Here is a 19,094-nt window from a genome sequence, read left to right as displayed (position 1 = left end):
GGCGTAAATATTAATGTAAATGTAAAGCAGACTTATTATAAAGGCATACTGCTCAAGTAAATAGAATATATATGTTTTTCATTTCATTTCAACTCATTATCAGTAGTAGTTGATTCAAGGCAGTTATTACAATTTCTGCAACAATTCTGCTCTGACGCAGTTATAAAAGTGATTCTTGATGCATCTCTGCAGTAGCAAATGTTCCACAACGCTTTTATTCTCATTAAACTATACAGTGCCATTTTATGCTCTGTGAATGGGAACGCTGTCATGTTGGAATTGATCACTCCTTTGTGCCTGAAAAACATACCTATTTACAACAACCATTTATTCTATAGGGACAAACGGACTTTAATCATGCTAGCAAATTGCCTATAGAATACCCACCAGTTTTTTCAATGTACATCCTTAATTCATTAGCTCATTATTTGTAATGGTAAACGGCTTCAAAACAGGCCATTTTAGTTTCCATTTAATTACAATAACTAGTGTTGAACACATCGAAATGTTCTTTCTATAAAATCGCATACATTCATACATCAAAACACAAAAGAATTTGATCTCTCCTTTTGTCTGCTGTATTTCTGCACTCTCTCACTCTCACACACACACACTGAAATGTGGTCAGCGACAAACAAAATCTGGGTTCAGCATCGTCAGCACTGCCTGAACCAACTCACATTGTTGAAAAGACCCTTTTGGTTACCAAAAAAAAAAAAAAAAAATCAAGCATGTTTCAACAGACCCTGTCTCCCTCTGGTCAATCAATTCTCTGGTCACTTATATTTTGGTGTTTAGTGTCAGTATGGAATGGATCCCAACACCTCCTACTCCTCCTCGTCCTCCCTTCTGTTCATACCTGATTCTGAAGTAGGGTCAAGAGTTGGAAAAATAACATTCCTGCATAAGCAGGCAGTGAAAACATGACACATTTTACTGTTCTTTTCCGACTAGTACGTGAGGGTGTGCATTCGTGCGTAAGTGCGTGTGGGTGTATATACGTGTGTGCGATGTGAGATGGTCCCAAGTGCCTGAATATTTACAGTTGTAAGAAACTTAGACATGGTCAACAAAGAGTAAATAAGTCAAGTATGGTCTAGCGGATGTATCATCTATGCAGAAACATAAATGGAGCTTTGTATCGTCGCTGTTGCTGCACATATTGAGTTACTGATCAGAAGCGAGCGATTATGTGACTCGCCATAGTGTAGGGTTATACTGCCTCTCCCAAAAGCAATGCCCTGGCTACCACTAGCATCTCTGATGTCAGATAGGGATCAGCTACACACTACTGCTCACCACTACCCAGACAAACAAGGGTTATACTCATTCCATAAATATACACACACACACACACACACACACACACACACACACACACACACACACACATATATATATATATATACACCTCATGCTTATATATCCAACAAAATCCTGTGGAGGGAAACAAAGTGTTTTATGCATGGCTGAGCATGTGCAAATGGATGAATTTGTCTCTGTGTGTGTGTGTGTGTGTTTTACTCCCTGAGGACTGTGGGGGAAAAAGCCCCTGTAGCAGTGCAGTTATTCATTAACGCCTTTGGAGCGCTTTGGCTCTCTCCCCCTCTATTCTGTCAGTCTCCGGAGATAAAAACACACTCAGGCCGCTCAATGGGCTGAGTAACCCAGGGTGGTCCTCTAGCTCTTGCACGCTCTCACACACACACACGGATTCGAGCTCTTTGAATTTGTGCGCATTTATAAGCTACAATATATAGTGTTATTAAAAAAATGCAACCAAAAAGTGAATAAACAGTTTTAAATGAGTGAAGTGTGTGTGTGTGTGTGTGTGTGTGTGTGTGTGTGTGTGTGTGTGTGTGTGCTCGCACGCGCTGAAGGGGGTTGCTAGTTATATGAATGCATAGGTTTAGCTTTCAGATGATCGGGGAAATAGTTAACAGATTGCCTTGATTGCCCGATGAACTTCACACACACACACACACACACACACACACACACACACACACACAATTCCAATCAAAATGTTTGTGATTGTTTTTTACCCCTGTGAACCAATACTTAGACAATATCAGTAAATTTTTTCTGTCTCTTACACACACACACACACACACACACACACACACACACACACACACACACACAAATCCTAACTGAGATGAGCACTGCCACCTAGCTGATGCAAATGAAAAATATTCAATTAAACAGGAATACCGAACTTCTAGAACTGTAACATTACATGAGGTGCAACATTACTGCCCGTATTATATTCTCTCAAACTATCACATTCCAATAGGAGCTGAAGTGCCAGAGCAGATCCACAACCTAGACAGGAAACTAATACTAAATTAACTCATAATAGAGCGGCATGGTGGTGAATGAAAGCTAGTGTTGCCAGCTCACAGCGCCGGGGTCCCAGGTTCAATCGTGAGCTCGGGTTACTCTCTGTATGGAGGTTTTGCACGATCTCCCTGTGTCCGCCCGGCTACACTAAATTGCCCCTAGGTATGAATGAGTGTGTGAATGTGTGTGTATGAGGCGCTTCAACGGACTGACATCTCATTCAAGACATACTGGTACTGAAATAGTCTTTGGATCTTCCTTAACCCTGACCAGGATACAGACGTTACTGAATGAATTAATTAATTAATTAATGAACGAATGAATGAATGAACAAACAAACAAACATTAAAAAATCATAAATAAAACAATACTATAATTAAACTAAGGGAATACTGAAATTAAAATGGGCTTTTATTCCTTATAGAATTAATTAATTCATAGATAGTTCCTGCACGCAATCTTAAACAAATGTCTCTGCAAGAAAAACCTTTCATTCGCCTGTCTCTATTAACACTAGCTGTATGACATACCCCTATAGAGTTGCAGCTGTTGATTATTTTCTTTTTCGAATATTCAAGGCGCCATGAAATGTACCCACACGAATAGTGAAACAAGCCAGAGCAAAATGATAAAACAGTGGGGAAAAAATCGTTTTATTCTTCTATTAACTGAATCAAGTTGTGTTTCCACATATCTGTGCGTATCGGATAAACAGCGCCTACCCTCTATATAATGGTATATAACGGCAGCTCGGTATAATCTATGCAAAGATGAATTAGCCTGGAACATCACATCCTGTATGAGTGAGCAACCCCAAAGAGGAAACAGCACCTGTGGTTGTTCCGAAAGGGGAGATGAATAGTGGTAACGTAGCCATTAGTATAGTAAAGCTGAGTTTAACCACATTGTAAGATGCAAGACTGTTGATAGGATTACAATTGTCCCCATAATTATAAAACAGCAGGTGTTGCTGTTTTAGATATTTAAAGTGGAATCTGAGTTTCCTATTCTGCTCTGGCATGCTAGCTAACATCATAAAAGATGATGAAATTCAGTGTAAATAAATGAGGGCATGCTAGCTTAAACAGACCATGAGGCCATGGTTTAGCATTTGTAACAGTACACTGTGACATTATGCTTTAATTATCAATTATCCATATGTTCAGTTGTTAATTATTAATGCCGCAAAGCATTACTACTTCCTCAAATGTCGATGTTTAGCTAATCATATACATTTTTTGCCACGTTTTCTGTTCATTAAAGCTGCATAGCCATACTGAAAAATGAAAATGATATAAGAGAATAGATTTTAACATTAGTAGCAAAGTATCCATAATTATTTCTTTTTAATAATGAGTAGCTTTGGACCTTTCTAATAGGGGGGAGAAGGGGGAAACTGGGGAATCAACATTTATTAGTGGAGAGTAAGATGTGACACCAAGATTTGCCCAAACCATGAGTTTGAATATTTCTGGGCATTGATTCTACAAGTATGTGGAAGTGTACTGAAGAGAGAAACACCATTCTTCCAAAATATATTTCATGAATTTTTCCATTTTGTTTGGTTATGGTGCTGGATAACACTGTTTAATTTTCTTACTCCGTATATCCACATTCCATCAGCCGTATAACATCAAACTATTTATTTTGTATATTTTTAGGAGAATCACTAGAATAGAATTAATTAATCACTACATCAAGGAACGCAATTAATGAAAGAAAGAATGAATCAATGAATCAATAAAAGAAAAGAAAAAAAAACCTTTTTGTCTGATAGTTTTCTACATTTTGCAGACTTTACATGCACAGTCTTTCTGTTCATTTTTAAGGTTATGTAGTATATAAGACTTAATTAAAGTGCATTTTAATTTGTACCTGCTCGTGCCCAAATTTGCCTTCTGTACCTTTTTCTTGGGTTAATTTTAGAAAAAGTTGCACGTTTTTAGAACAACTATCAATGTTCTCTTATAGATCTAATTGACAGTTGTGCCAATGAGTGCACTATATTTACAAATTCATATCAGTTTCACGTTAGAGTTTCGCATTACTTAATACGGTTAATACCATGTTGTGTATAAAATGTGAAAATCTGGTCTACTATGCAAAATTTCATGCCTTTCCTCATCATTTACACATTACAATCCATCCATAGTGGCTTCCGGAAAAAAGCATTTCTTGTGTGCACAAACTGAAAGTGCACCACAAGCTGGACAGCTTAGGTGAGAGCGGGACATGTGCTGCGAGTCAGCCACTTGCTAAATGAGGCCATTGAAGCACATGGTTGGTGAGAACCAGCACTGCTGCCTTTTGATTGGTTCGTCCAGACTAGGAAAAGGGGAATGGTGAGATGACGAGGGGGGTAGTCACGTGACCAAATCCAGCCGAGTGTTTGATAATAGGCCTCCCCTCTTGCAGTGGTGGGCAGAGGGAGAGAGAAAAAGAGAGAGAAGCCTGGACAAGGACCAAAAAAACCCCTCTACCACACACAGGCTGCGCATTGTTGCCTATTCACCGGACTCCATCTCAGGCCACTTTATCATTCAATTAGGACAGCTTTCACACCACACAGCAGAGAAAAGGGCCCTTCAATCAAACTGAAAACTTCACACTGGCACTGGAGGGCACACAGAAAGAGACCCACAGTCCTCTCTCCACTTTCATTACTCACTCCCTCTCTTTCTCTCCCTCTTCTCCACAACCCCCACCCTCCTCCACCCCCTTCTCCTCCCGTTGTTGTTCCAGATTTTTGTGCAGAAGAAAAGGATGGAGAGAGGGAGAGGAAGAAAGAAAGAAAGGCCATTTGTTAACACTGGGACTTGTCCTATCTTTTCTTATCCTCTTCCTATCCTCTGTTCCCTCCATTCTTTTTAGCCCCCCCATTTCTCTCTCGGGGGCAGTGGGGTGTCCATATATCTTCCCTGTTTACAATTCCACACTACTGCCACTGGGGTGAGCTGTGGTTAATCTGGAACTGTTACGGGAAAAGAAAAAAAAGGAACGCAAATTGGGAAAAGATTAATAATATTAATAATATCAAATATCACATTGGCATCAGACAAAAGAATCGATTTGACCAAAACTGATATCTGACTATGTATTTATTATACACAGATGTGGCTTCAGCAGTTATCATCAATTTCAGTTTAATGTACTGTTGCTCTGCCCTACGTCTTATACATTTCCTTGTATTAGGCAATATTACACATTGGCATCACATTCAATTTCCCAATCGTTCATAACAGTTCAGCAAGGGCAGATTGTGGAGGATTAAATGGGACACACAAGGTTGCTGAGGATGTGGGTAGATGTTAGTTGACCATACTGACCAATAGATCAGATCCTATAGATAGAGGTTTGAAGTCACATTTAAATATAATCAATGACACAAACCCACACCTGCCCTGGAGAAAATTGCAAACATATACAACAAAGTCTAAAATGTTAGCAAGATTTGAGACTCATATAAATAGAGAGAAAAATGCATGGTGTGCCAAACAGAACATTTTACGTTACTTGTGTTCTTTACATGCTTGTGGACTTCAATACAAACAACAGTTTTAAGAAAGGCTTCAAAGCAAATGACTGGAAGATTGATTTACTTTTTATTTAACCATTTCTGTGTAGATCTGGAAGTATGGCTAATCTTTTAGGTTGAGGCAATCAGGTTTTGGGCTGAAATATCCTGGTAGTAAGCAGAATGCACAATGCCATCAATTTTTCACAAACATCAACCATGAAACATTGGTAAATTAGTTGTGCTTTGGCAATCAAAAATTTGTGAGGCGCCTTCAGTAAAGGACTTCTTATATATTTCACCAAAATGGTGTGAATAAAGTGATATTAACAGACTTTGAAACTTAACAACCACAAGAATCAACTAAACTGCAATTCTAAAGCTGTGATCTTTGTATTTTTTTTTTTTTTTTTTCCATCCTCCTCACTATGTGAGAGCCTGTGTGCTCATGGGACCAATTCCTGACACATTTCCAACAGTTTCCGACTTGAAATGTTGTTGTTGTTGTTGTTTTTTGTTTTTTTTAATCGTGATTAATGGTATTTTTAACCGCTTCGTTTTTTGTTTTTTTTATCCATTATATGATATGTGCAGGTCAACAATAATCTGTCTCTTTTGTGTTGCAAGTTCTTTGGGTTTTTCCCATGATAAAAACAAAAGGAATTTACATGAGTGCAACCTCGCATTTAAACCAGAGAAAAACAGGATGTGGTTAAAAGAAACAACAGAGTTCCTGAAGACCAAATAAATAATAAAAATATTTTCAAGAATGACAATTTGTTTTCATTTATTAATAAAAACGATTTCTTGCGTCTGACAGTTATTCTGCCACATACAGAAATTTGCTAAAGTCTTTAATACAAATCCTGACTTTTGCATTTTGGGATCAGACAATTTTCAAGAAGATTATTTGTCCATTAAAATATATTACAGAAAAATGTTTGTCCGCAATAAAATAAATCATTATTATATAATACAATTTATAATCGACTTGTTCAAAGGGGACCATCAGCTTTACCTCCAAAATAAGAAACTGTAATTTTTGAAAGAACAAAATGCGCCTTTTAATTTCCTTATAAAACATTAAAAATGAATTCAATGTTTTTAAAACAAATTTTTAGGTTATCGTTTTGTGTTTTTACATGTGGCTATGATTTTTGCACACTGCTTTATAAATTTGGGAGAAAAATATATACATTCAAAAATACTATTATTTCTTAAAAAGGTAGTTCTATCTATAAGCATTTATGGCAGAAACTAAAAGACAAATGGTTTCTTCTGTTGTTTGAGCGTGACATTTAATTAAAACAATCATCGTTATGAAGTGCACAAACAAATTTGAATAAGACTTGGGCCGTTTTGCTAATTTTCTGTTTCCTTAATAAAACAATTCGTTTATTATTAATTAAAAATCATTTAAATTAATTAATTTAATTTAAATTTAATAAATACAGCACCTGTTTAAATGCTGAACAGTGATCTCTAAACATATAAAAGCCTGGTGTATTTGATTCAGTTTTGCAAGCTATTATACTTTCACTTATCTGTATTGAACTTTTACGCAATGGTTTATGATCAATAACGATCCCTAAATAATAAAAAGCTGGTTTATCCGTTTGATATCTTTTGTACGCTACTTAGAATATTGAAGGGTGGGATCTGGTTGGTTTAAAAAAAAATAAAAAAGAGGCTTTCTCGAACTAGATAAAGTCACCGGATTGGAAAAAAAGATCACAACATTAGAGGCGAGATAATCTCATGTTTGCAGATGGGCTGAGAGGAAAATTTTGTGGTTGGTCATCTGCCATGTCAGTTAAAATTACCTTTTTCTGTTAGAGAGTATTTGGCTATTTGCCAGCAAACCCTATTAAATTCAAGAATTGTATTTGAGGCTCTTAAAAGCAGACAAGAATATGAAATATCCATACTCTTAATACCACACACAATTATTACATAAATGTTTTTCAAGAATGTTGTTAAAAATAATTATTATAATGTTAATAACATACACTAATGTTATTTTTAATATTCATAATAATATAATAATGTCCTCGATCATCATTAAGGTTGCATGTGATTCAAATAAAAAATTATATCAATTTGGTTGCTTTTTTTAACTTTTTTTTTTTCCAGAGTAAATGTTTTCATATTTACAAACTTTTGCTATTTTGAAAAGAATCTTTGCGTTAAAGAATTTCTCTATATGAACTGTATTAACTATACAAAAACCTATGAATTGTTATTTGTAGTTTAAATCAAATACACAACCATTAACTTGTAAAACAAATAATACATATTTTATTTTATATAATAAGCCAAATCTAACTCAACTAATCAACTCATTTCAGGGTAAGCAAACTGATAAATAAAAGAAAAATCATATTAAGATTCTCAAATAATAAACAACTAAATCTATATTAAATGAAAAAATATTGTAAACTGAGTAGAGCAGTTTTGCATTAAGGCATGAATTGAATAAATAACATTATAATCCATAAAGAAAATGTATAAACAACTTTTTTCTATTTAAAAATTTAGATTTTCTTTATTAAACTTTTTTTAGAAAATCAATACAATATTTAACTTACAAAAAACGATGAAAAGTCTTTAGTGTAAAAGCTTAAAATGTTTAACGTTTTATTTATTAGTTATTTTTTAACATTAAGCTGCTTCCAATTAGTTTGCTATTATTCTAAAATAATGTAATAAAAATTGCCCCCAAATACACAAAATCCCACAATGTATCGAAATATCAATATCATTTATCTAGCCTTAATATAAAGCCATTATAAATGATGTGTTATAACAAACTAAGTACAAAAACGTACATCCATTGTGTTTTACAGATTTTAGACCGTGACTTTACGTAACCACATAAAGGAACCTTTGAAAATGACTTGCACTCATTCAGAGCATTCAATATTCGAGCGTCTCATATCTTGAGGGACTGAGCGACAAAATAAAATGCTACATCCAATTAATAAATGCTGTGCTGTGAAATACGTGTCTGTGTAAACTACAGTCATCCTGAGAGTAGCATGATGTAGCTGCTTGACGTCTGTTGATCTTTCCCTATTCGCTGCATTCTCTTATTCTTCAGTCTTCAGTTTCATACTTACTTGTGGTAAACTTCACATTCCTGTCCCTAAACATGCAAAAAAATTCCCCAAGAATGAGAAGTGAAACTTAAAGAATTCATTATCGTATCTGGTTCATGAAAACATTTTTATTGAAATCTGCCTATTCATCTCATTATGTATCCCCAAAGTCAAAACCGGTTCATACACGTGAAATCCTTCATGTTTATTTTAAAAACATCCTGTGTGTAAGCAAATGTTGTGATATCGACCCTGAATGCTTTTCGTCTGCTACACAGCCGGACAGAAAGTAAGTCATCGAATGTTTTAGCTGCTCGTCACATGACTCGTGAGTGTGTAGCTGTAGTGATCCCAATACCTGCAGCCCCACTTCTCTACTTCTTGATTATTCATAAAAAAGGGACACTGGAATTTTGCTACATTCTCGGCACATGACCGAGTTCCTGTAAATTCGGAGCTACTCATTTTGGGTGGTTTTCTTTTCAAATTGCCCGTCCTCTGATCTCTTATTGCGGCCCGTTCGATGACTTTTTCCCCCCAAGGAGAATGGTAAACAGATGCTAAAACAGTTTTAAGCTTTTTTCCTCCTCCGAGCCAGCTCAAGTTTCAGCTCGTACCTGTTTTTTGCTGAGATAAAGCACAAGTCTGCTGTAATCGGATCTTTCATAAGTATAATTTTTTTGTCACGTTGCTGTGAATTCTGCGCATTTAAATGACTCCCTAATGCAAAAAACCTTAACCTGGCAACATCTTGCAACATTTCTGAAGGATCTCCTTGCCAGGTTTGTTTCCAGGTTTGTATTTCTAAAAAGAGAAAAGAACAAAATATACAACATGTATGGGTACAAAGGAAGGGTTTAATTTTGTTTGATTGAAATCAGATTGAGGGTTGGTGTGCACTGGATACAAAATGTATCATGAACTGCTGTGAAATCCTAGGCTGCTCTCGGCAATAAACCATGAATCGAATGTACGCAATTTCTAAAAGGTCAAGGTCGATTTTTTTTTTATAACAATTTTCAAATAAGCAGCTTCATATTACAGACATCAAACCAATGACCACTGTACCAGGACTACATCTGAGGCTCAAAAAATTAGGTAAAAGTTTGTATGGAGCACAAAGAGGTGTAAGACTCAGCTTTGATGCATGATGTTTCTTGATGAATTAGTTTATTGCCCCTAAAAAGCCACAGCTGGATAGTTGTGTTTTGAAAAAATGGGATTCAAATAGACATGCATTTCAAATATCTAGCATCTCCCTACCATCTCTGAGCATGTGCATATTGCAAGTGCAGTCAGAATGTGTGCCAGTCCAGGGAGGGTGGAATCTCAAGCTATGCATATGAATATGTGACCTTCAGGTTCTTAGTTGTTGAGAATATGCAATCAAATGTATCTAAATGATCGGGTTATTCAGGGGGTCACAAGGAAAATTGTGTAGGTTAAGATTTTCTCAATTCTTGACCCCTAGCCCGCTATCAATCTATCAGAAAAGAAGCAATGCCACAATCGTTTCATGTTACTTCAGGGTTTTCTCCTTATAGTAGGGAGGTTAATTAGGTTCGGGTTTGCAGTTGCGGCCATTAGTGTTTAAACACCGCTCCTGAGGCAACGGCCCACTCTGCCTCATAAAACTCTGCACTTCTGCTGGCTCTCTAACACTGTGTTTTTAATCAGGACCACAAGCATTGCTGGAAAGCAAGGATGAAAAAACCATAGCTGTTCTTTTAGGTCTTAACTTTTTTTTTTATCAACAAAATAAAAGAGGTCTGACTTTTAATTACCATAGCATAGTGTGTTTTCCATATGTTTTCATGTTCCGTTAATGTAAAAAATTTTTATAAACTAACAATCCAGCAGTCAGCTTTCTTCATATTCAACCGCTAAAGAAAAAAATAAACCTTGGAATTAAATAAACCTATAAAAATACTTTCATTTAAAATAGTTTTTTTTTATTTTATCAATGTCAGGTGTTATAACTGTTGAGTTACTACTAATATTAAATAAGAAAATGGATCTTAATTTCTCACACCAACATTAAACTCTAATCAATTAACTAAGATAAGAAGGTTCATAGGGTTCATGGTTGCAATGTTTCCCATAGAATCGCAGCAAAATTTGCATACTTGTTTAAATATTTTGGAATTATTTTAGCCTTTTTAAAGAGAGCAAATTGATTATAATCCAACATTAGTAATTGTACAGAAGAAAAGATATATCTCCAGATTGGTATAAAATCCACCATTTTGAAGAAACATAACGACTCAGGATTGTTTACAAAAGCAGTGTAAGTTACCAGGGGACTGAAGCGTTTAAATCTGTGGTTGCTTTCTAATTAGGTTTACTGTTGGTCTTGTGGGCACAAAATATGCATGTACAAAGTATGAATAATTGGTGACTTTCCAATGTCTACATTTACTTGCCAGAATTCCACCCCTATTGATACAAGCTGGCAGTCCTACTCCTGGGTAAGGCTTAATTAAGCTTTATCCTCTTTAATCACAAGACTGATGTCGCCTGTCCCTCCCACATAGCATTTACCAAAACTATGCATTCACATTGAAAACGGTCTTTTTGAGTCGGAGCGGACTGTTGAGCAAACGCAAGTGACTACCAATGTACCATACGCATCAAACTGACAATTTGTACGTTTTGTACATGTAGAGTTCATTCACAATTCCTTTGGCTTGTCCTGTCAAAGCCAATCAAATGTTCCTTATTCGAATATTTGGCCATGACCACACACTTTATTTTTATTTTTTTTTGTTCTTTTTTGTGACAGTGTTCTCTTTACAGTGTACAATATTTTTTTACAATTAATTTTTTCCACTTCTAAAATTAATTTTTTCAATTAATTTTTTACAATTAATTTTTTCCACCATTTTGTGTTTTCAATGAAGCCGACGACTGTTCTAAAAGCATTTTCAAAGTTTCTGGAGCATTTTCGTGTTCCATGTATTCCTACCTCTATATAAAGACTTTAAAAGCCACCTTGCAGAAAATGGTTTTATAAAATGATTTTGAAAACGTAGAAGATCAAATGACGTTAGTTTTGTTATAACTATAACTTTTCTGTACAAACTACTTCAAGATTTCATTCTTACTATGACTCACATTTGCTGTATTTTATGTCCCACCCCAAACGCATGACAGGTTTTTGCTTCTTTTGTGTCATTACCATGGCCTCCAGTTACAGCCAATCAACACAACAAGTGTCTACTCGATTACCCTTTCATTTACAGCTTCTGTTTATTTACATTTAGCCCCTCCGCTCACAGAGGATGAGGACGACTAAGGGTTCAAATATTTCCAAAAAATAAAAAATAAAAAAAATAAGCTAGATCAGTTCAAACTGGAATATAAAAACAAATGTTCTGGTGGGGAAAGAGACAGAGAGACAGAGAGACAGAGAGAGAGAGAGAGACAGAGAGAGATAGAGAGAGAGAGCGAGATTGTACAGAAACATAATGAAGTCAGCTTGAAGATCTCTTGCTGTTGCATCCAAAACTAAATGTTTCTATGCTTCTTTTTGCCACAATTGCCAATTCACAAACCATGTACTCAAAGTCTCCAAATATAAAATGATATAGAAAAACAGGGGAGACTTCCTGTGTTTCTGTTTTCTATATAGTCCAGCTCTATTCACTACTAATTTTAATCGTAATAAATAAATAAATAGCCCAAGAAATAAATAATTACAGATTTATATAGAAAAATACAAAAAAATTAGTTTTTTATTTTACATAAGCAAAACATAAACACATCTGTTTTTATCACAAATTTATTTGTCAAATGAATTTAATGACAGAAATTAAGATTATTTACTAACAAGCCTATTTTACATATTTTAATATAATTCTTTTTAAATAAAATATATAAAAACTCAAAATTAATTTAAATGAGTAATTCGTTTTAAAATGATCACTAAATATATTACCACAACAGGATTTATTGTAATCCTATTAACATTTTACATATTGCAGCTAAAGCAATGCCATTTTCATTCCTCTTTGACAAAAAGAAGAATAAAGTCCTGACACAAGGAAGAGTTATACTGGCTTTATGAACTTGGCCTGATTTTATCTCTCTCTTTCTCTCCTCCCTCTGTCCTTTCTCCTCTCCTTTATGGGGTGACCCAGGGCACCCACAGGGTTCAACAGTCACTGCTACTGTTCATAACACAGTGACACTGGACTAAGCCAAATAAACACTCCCCACTGCCGTGTTTGAATAGCGACCGACATACATAACATGTTCTCATTGACCAGATACACGGGCCCACATGGAAATATAGACACGATATCTAAATGGCCAAAGTCAAGGACCAGTATCTTTCTTCTATCTGGCTCTTAAATGTAATTTCAATTCCACAAAAACTGGGGGGAAAAGACTCGTGCCAGGTTCTTTAACCGCACCGGCAAACCTTCTGCCCTTCTGAGTGCCATCACCCTCTCAGTTTTCTCCTTCTAGTCATGAAATAAGGATGCGAGGACTCTTATGAAGAGTTTTCGTCCCATTTCTTAGCTGTTATTAACTAGGGCTTGTGTTCTCCAGAGCCTGTTCCACCCATTAACCCCTCTGATGCTCTTTTCTCATGATAATCAGCCTGCTTCCCCACCGAGGTGCTGTAGGATTGTGCAAAGCCTTCAGAAGAGTAAAAAAAAAACTCCCCCCCTCTCGACACACATGCTCACTCTCTCTCGCACTCCTCACACACATACACGCTGAATCAGGCATGTAATGTGCTGCCTTTTCAGGGAGCACATGGACAGATGCAGTATGAAAAGTTTTTTTTTTTTGGTGGAATGAATAGCACGACCCACATGTAGCGCTACAACGCTCACACGTCCCGCTATACCACATATGTCACTGAACAAAATAACCATTTACAAATAAGGAACCATTTATGGACAGAAAGCCGTTTACAAACAGAGAGCAAAATTATCTTATCCCGTGATAAACGCTGAGGAAAAGCAAGTCTGGGAAACATTTACACTTGTTTCGACAACTAAAATCTGCATGCTATTTGGAAGAACTCCTGCGACATTTGCATCAGTTACAACTGCTTTGCAAAATGTCACTACAACACAACTCTAAAACTAACTCCATGTTTGGAATCACAGCTTCACAAAGCACAGGCCGATGTCTTTTATGCATCGGAGGTTTTTTGTTATCAATATTATTACTATTTTTGTACGTATGACTAAGTATTTTTGTATGTTCGCATGATTTGACGGATTTTTGTAGTCGACGATGTGTTTCGGGAATTCATTCAGAAACAACCAAAAGGGGCGAAAAAATGACAGACATCCAATGTAATCTTTCTATTCCTCCTTATAAATACGCTCAATACGCAATCAGTGAAAGGCAAAAACCAACAGAAATAAAAAAAAAAAGCAGGGTCTCGTCACGCGCCTCGCTTCCATTTCCTTATTTTGCAGCAGTGGAAGTGGAAACCGAGCTTGTGCCTTGTTACAGATCCATCATTGTTTCCTCCAGTCGATCAACATTTGATGAAATGATTTCACAAGGCTGGGGGCATCTTCTCACATTGGATGGGTGGCGTTTGAGGGGGGAGGGGGGGGGGGGGGGGTCAGAGTGATTTGAACAGGAAGACACCAAGGTCAAAACGTGTGCCATCATCATCATGATGATGATCACCACCACCACCATCATCGTGCTCAGCTACAGGTGTTGTAGGCACGTCTACACGCCTATAAAGTCGTATCAGTTACTAACGCCGTGCTTATCACCGCGGGCGAGAGGATAATGGCTCGAGATAAAACTGCAGGAACTAACCGACACGTTTAATTTGCAGCAGATGAGGCGATCACTCTCTCTCTCTCTCTCTCTCACTCTTTCTCCGATTATTAAGGCACCGTTTCGTTAAACTTGCCCCCCGACTGCAGCTCGCGCGGTACCTTTTACACTCATCGATCACGCGTTAAACACGAGCGTTCACCGTGAGATCACGTGAATCGAAGCGCATCCATTCCAATCACGGTATAGAAGCCGAAAAGCAGTTACGTGCCCCGTGCCAAACCGCAAAACTGCCACGGCATGTGCAACAACAACAACAACAGTGCCGGAAAAAAAAATAACTGAATACTGAATGAGGTAATCTCCTGCATAAGGAGTGCAACCCCCAACCCCACCACCCCCACCAGTACTACTAATACCACTAGCAAAAAAAAATCTGACATCCCATATAACTTATTTATCCCTCGAGACCCACGAACAAAGCAAACACATGCACGCGCACGTATCGTTTTAAAACACTAAGTATCCGACTTGTTGCAAAAAAAAAAACCCCCCAAAAAAAACGACGAGCACGCGACTGTCCATTGCAGCATGAAGAAGTCAAGAATGGACTTCGAGAATCCGCTTTTTTTTATTTGAAGTCACTACTGGCAGCAAAGCGACAGAAGATTCAACAAAACCCCTGTTTGCGACTAAACTAAAGTTGGTGAGAGAACAGAAACTCGTGGGTTCTGGCTGAAGTGAACGAGGCTCGAGCCACCCAATGCATTTTGTTTACTGACTGAATTCATATCGGAGCCGCGTTTATGCAACAAGCTATTTTTTGTTTTCCGAAGGCGAGTTATTAAACAAATAAAAACACCCGACGCTTTAATGCTTTCAAAAATAAAAACAAACAAACAAAAAAATAGGAGCATTACAATAAATGACGTCGTGCCGTGAAGAAGAAGAAAAAATGCAACGTTAAACCCTCGTTCAATTTTCCCCACATCGATCGTCGATGAATTCGATTATTGTTCGATTATCGATCGATCTTGTTTAAATTAAACAAACAATAACAACAACAACAATCGCCCGCATGCACACAGCAGAAACGTGCAGCCACATTTTGAAGACGTGCAGCAGAAGAAAAAAAAGCGAGCAGTTAACCAGCAAAAAAAAAAAAGTTTCCAGCACCGCATTAGTCAATTTCACAAGGAAACCCGGTAACATTCCGTCACCGAGTGAGCGCAAACTTACCGCGGGAGATCCCACGAGACCTTTTCCGGACTTTCGCCCCAGGATCCGTTGTTTTAATAATTTTTCACAATTTTTTCTTTAATTTTTGCTTTTTTTCGGGGCCTGAGTGGCTCGCTCTCCTCAGGCTGCAGCGCCAGAGTTCTGGGGCGCGAGCATTGTGGGAGTGTGACGTCAGGCCACTTTCACAAACTTTTTTACCGGGGCGTCTAGTGTGTGTGTGTGTGTGTGTTTCGTTGTCGTGTAGTCATTTAGAGTACATTCATTCATAACGAACAGTTTCTTAAAATTATTGATATTAATATTAAAATATATATATATATATATATATATATATATATATATATATATATATATATATATATATATAGTATGTGCGTATACATACATATACATATGTATGTATATATATATATATATATATATATATATATATATATATATATATATATATATATATATATATATATGATCTGTCGAAAGCATTGCAACAATTTAAGGAGAAACAAAAAATGCATTTGATTGGTATAGAAGAATGCAAACATTTGCATGAAGTTTATTTATTTTCCACAAGACAGGCAGATGCCCTAACATTTGTAATAAGCTTAAAATACTTCTAACCAATATTTTTTTATTTTAAAGATTTCAGTGATTTCATTATCCAAAAAAAGGCAAAAAAAAAAAAAAAAAAAAAGGATCAGCACAGTATCACTCGTGGTACTATGCAATACGTCAATCAGACAATCATTCACACCTGGTGTTGAACTCAGTTATGCTAGTTTGCTTATTATTTCTTTTCTTGTTATTGAGTAATGTTGAGCATATATATAGTTTTATTGCTTGCAGCAGACAGGTGCTTTTAGGGTTGCAGAGTAGTGCAGTGGGGGGTATTGTTGCTCTACCTACATGAAATATTTTTTGTTTGTCCTTTTCTATATTAATATATATATATATATATATATATATATATATATATATATATATATATATATATATATATATATTTTTTTTTTTTTTTTTTTTGTTTTTTTTTTTTTTTTTTTGCAATGCTCTCATTTTACCTTGTGTGTTTCAGGGGCGAACAGGAATCACTTCCAGGGCAATGTGAGCCCATTTCCTTAGCTCTCCAAAACCCCAACCCCCTCCACACACACTAGCGACCCTGCTGATGGATGTGTGAGTGGACAGAGAGAGAGAGAGAGAGAGAGAGGTGGGTGGGGGTCTACGTGCTAAGCAGTATATCGGCATACTAGAGAAGAGTAGGTCAAAATAGTAAGCTGCGTCAATATAGTACATTTTCACTGGTTAAACTGGACTCACTTTATATGATATATTAGTAGGTCAGTAATTCTAAACGGGGGTCTGAGTGCAATCAGGATGAGAGAGTGCAATAATTGGGATACTGAGAAGTGCGACAGTTTTGAATGGAGGCGCGTGAACGTGCTGTTGAGTGCGTTAGGGAGCGGGGTTTGGACCCAGAGCGCGCGCGGGGGTGGGGAGTGGGGGGAACTCATGGGTCTTCCATAACCTCCATGTTAACGATGAAAACACGTTTCGTGTTCAGAGAAGCAGACTGACTGTTAACTCCAGGAAGCCATGCCGCCCCGACCAAACTGCAGCGTCTGTGAGATCAAATGAACATGAAATCATTAAACACACACACACACACACACACACACACACAAACTCGTTCTGAAGAAGTTGATTGTGACAGAGCTGAAACTGATGAGAGGGGGGTAAAACGATCAAGATGCCCTTTTCCTCATTTGGACGAACGATGAGCTCTGAGACGGAAGTGTCGCACGCTTTATTTGGTGGAGGGAATAAATAGAGGGAGAGAGAGAGAGAGAGAGAGATTGCGGGTTTGGGTGCTGGGTGACTGAAACTGCGCGTCTGCTTGAATGATGGCCAAATATTAATCTTTAAATCTGTCTGCTACAATTTGGTGTCTAGAATAACACTATTGCGCGATTTCTAAGGTGAAAGCACATGAAGCAAACTGTATATATAATTATTTTTTTTTTTTTTTTGTGAATATTGATATCAATCCAAACATAAAAATCTAATAAAATGTAATTTTATAATGCATTTTATTCAGTTGTGTTTCTGTAAGTTTTTGTAACACTGCCTTGTTAGAAAAAGCAATAAGATCTAAAAACTTTAGCCTTAGGAGCAACAAAGTACAAAGTTTTCCCATATATCTGATTTGGGGGAAAAAAACTATTATGTTTTTCTTTCTTTCTTTTTTCCTACTTACTGTTCATGTTTTATTGTGAAATTAAAAAAAAAAAAAAAAAAAAAAAAAACAAGGCACCTCAAAAGTGATATAAATGTGTTGTGCTTGTGCAGTTTTTACAGACACATTGTGAATCAAGCTTATGTTTTATGTTATGTTTTGAATGTAAATAGTGAAGTTTAATTATAAAGATTCAAAACAGAACTTGAAATCTAAATCTTAAAATGATCTATAATCCCTCATTAATTTGTGTTATTGAACTTTTCTTCGGTTGTGCACTTTAAATCTTTTGGTGGATGGTTTGCACAAGTTCTAATGAACACATGATGTTATGTTTCTGATAAGGTGCAAAACATGTTCCCATTAAATGCATCATGCTGTGCGGTCACATGTGTGTGGAGAACTTCTTGGGAAAGCTTGGCTGCCTTCCTAAAAAATGAAAAAGTTTATTTCTTTAAAAACGAAATGCCTTAGATTTGGACAACTTGGTAAGAGTATACAGATTAAATACAATAAGTGTTGCTTAATTCAGAATTGTTTACATTAATTCAGAATTGTTTATAGGAAAATCTTACATTCTTAAGTGTATTTGTCAGCAAAGGTGCAGCTTAGATCATTTCAAATACCAGAAATGCTAATACAATTTAACCTTCATTTACAGAAATAAAGACCAGATAAAGTTTATCTGAAACCTCAAAACCATTACAAGTGGCTAAATATAACTTTGCCAAACAATAAAAAATGTATGTTCAATGTGATCCTAATCTGTAATCTTGATGTTTCCCACCGCAGCTAATAAAGAACTCATTTGCACTATTTACTTTACATTCGTTTAAAAAAAGGATTGAGACTTAAATGAAGTATATTCTGTAATGAAAATGACTTTTATAATTGTTTTTAGTTAAAT

General features: G+C 36.4%; 1 protein-coding gene across 1 annotated transcript in view; it reads right to left on the bottom strand.

Annotated features, from left to right (window-relative positions):
* Positions 1–16,105, bottom strand: part of plagl2 (pleiomorphic adenoma gene-like 2) — a 36,745-nt gene extending 20,640 nt beyond the window's left edge. The window contains exon 1 of the mRNA XM_046869315.1: positions 15,955–16,105. The gene's annotated coding sequence lies outside the window, so the exon portion shown is untranslated. The remainder of the gene's footprint in view (positions 1–15,954) is intronic.
* Positions 16,106–19,094: the final 2,989 nt, after the last annotated feature.

Source organism: Silurus meridionalis, chromosome 16 (genome assembly GCF_014805685.1).
Source record: "Silurus meridionalis isolate SWU-2019-XX chromosome 16, ASM1480568v1, whole genome shotgun sequence".
NCBI lineage: Eukaryota > Metazoa > Chordata > Actinopteri > Siluriformes > Siluridae > Silurus > Silurus meridionalis.
Note: the sequence above shows the minus strand (reverse complement) of the source record. Positions and strands in the feature narration are given on the sequence as shown.